This window comes from Lactuca saligna, chromosome 2, assembly GCF_052625555.1.
Source record: "Lactuca saligna cultivar CGN05327 chromosome 2, ASM5262555v1, whole genome shotgun sequence".
Classification (NCBI taxonomy): domain Eukaryota; kingdom Viridiplantae; phylum Streptophyta; class Magnoliopsida; order Asterales; family Asteraceae; genus Lactuca; species Lactuca saligna.
The window spans coordinates 157,026,698-157,028,888 of NC_136418.1; the positions used below are offsets into that span (position 1 = coordinate 157,026,698).

A 2,191-nucleotide genomic window follows, 5' to 3' on the forward strand; every position below is an offset into this window, starting at 1 on the left:
CATATCGTACACCCTATGTACGAAGGTGCTTCCCACCCCCTGTCCAAGTCAGGTGAGTACACTGCACGTACACACATTACGCCCATCGTACAATGCCCCTTCCGTCTAAAAGAAGTCAACACTTAACCAAAAAATGCCAAGAAAATGATACGTCGCCGATATTGAAGACGGTCGACGGTCGACGGTCATGATTGTAACTGACGTTGGAGCTGTTGTTGGTGGTCGACGAATGTTGAATGAGCAGCAGTCAGAGACCAGTGGTTTTGTGGTGGTTCTTTGGATTAGGGTGCCGACGGCGTCATCGATTTCTTGTTTGCTTAACGGCTCCACGTTTCATCCACTAATTCTCTTATCAGTTATCGTTCTATCTTTGGGAATCAATTTAAGGTTGGTTTTCGATTATTCATTTTCTTTCTTTTCTAGCTTTCAAAAAACATGGAATTTTTTTTTCGTTTTTTTAGGTGTTTGACAGGATGAGAAAGCAGGAACAACAATGGGTGTTCATGATTATTAGAGAAATTTGAAGAAACGGGGGAAACACACCAGGTGTTTGATAAAATGTCTATTTGAAATCTGGGTTTGAAATCAATAAATGGTAAAATATTCTTATCAATTTCTGTCATCTTTCTCACCCAACTAAAATTTATCATCCATTTACAAATTTAGCTTTCAAAGTTTACATTCTCTTATCATAACATGTTTATTTATTTGAAGACTAATATGCCCTCAAGAAGGTAATATGCATGAACCATGATCACCTTATCAAAACCATATCTAAAAATTTCTCTACATATTTCCTAACAATAGGTATACATATATCTTACAAACTTATGTAGGAAATGCAATTTATAAAACAATGGAGCTTTACACCTGAGAAGCTTGATGCTTTAGTTTCTGTGTTAAAATTGGTAGGAACAGGACAAAATAGGAACTTCATGAAGAAGTATATGTATTGCAAAGGTTGAGTTGGATATAATATTAGTTATAAAATTATATACAATATTTCTGCTTAATATAAAAAAAAAAACCTTACTGCTCATTTATAACAATTTGAACCGACCATTGCCCTTCTTTGCTTTCATTGTGTCTATTGTTTTTCATTCCATGGATGGTTTGCAAATGAAATTATTGACTTTAATTATTTTTCTTTATCTTATTTTTTAGGAAAATAACTGAAGGGTTATATGCAAGAAATAACATAATACTTCTATTATAAGTTTGATTTTTCAAAGTTTATTAATTTTAATACGTTTTTTTTTTCAAAACTCATTTATAGGTCAGCTTATGAGATCCTGTCTGGGAAGGTGGGGACAATAATGAGCTGAGACAAGTTATTGGGGTTGCAGTGCGTTTTATCATCTCTTACACACAACTTTTTTTTTTCGTTTATTAGTAAATTTTTGTAATGCCATGTACAAATGATAAATATTTAGGTGAAGAGAAAGAAAGGGTCTTATGCTGGAATGTTTGACTTCCCAAAAACACCAAACAGACCAATGATACATATTGGTGGTTAGCTTTCCTTTTTTACCCTCCAATAGGTTTTTATTCAACCGAGAAATATCTTTTCAGATGTGTGAAACTTATGGTTAAAAGTCTTAATGAAAAGATTGGATACTTATTTTTTTCAAGTTCTAAATTATGTTTTCAAAGATTGAACTTTGAAGTGCTTTGGTAAACATCCACTTCACATACAAAATCAAACACACACGGATCGTAAGCACATAAAGTGTAGAAGATAGTAATGAAACCATTTGTAAGTATGCAACTGTTCCATGGGTTGATTATAATTCGTCTTTATAGTATTATTAGTAGCTAATATGTGTTTTTAATGATATTGCTATTATATAGGAAACTGTTTTTCTAACAAAGGTATATTAAGACACCAAAACGAAAATACCTTGCTTTTTCTTCCATATAGTCTGATTATGGCCATATGCAATAAATAACAACACAATTTCATTTTACAAAAGGAAATCATTCTCTACCTAACACATTACCATTTTTAAAGTGAAATCAACAAAATACAAAACAAAAATTTATCACCGTTTAGCTAAATCTGATCCAATCCAGCACCAATGGCGCATGTAATTCCCTACTAGTTTATAATAAATATAAAAGTTAAAAATTAAAATAGATATTACTATTAAAATATAAAAACCTAATTGATTTGATAGATTTAAGATTTACG

General features: G+C 31.9%; 1 long non-coding RNA gene across 1 annotated transcript; it reads left to right on the top strand.

Moving 5' to 3' along the window:
- On the top strand, positions 1-1,631 carry LOC145032321 (uncharacterized). The gene is made up of 3 exons (XR_013677094.1): positions 1-387; positions 462-595; positions 1,277-1,631. It is a non-coding gene; the product is annotated as an uncharacterized LOC145032321 (long non-coding RNA).
- Positions 1,632-2,191: the final 560 nt, after the last annotated feature.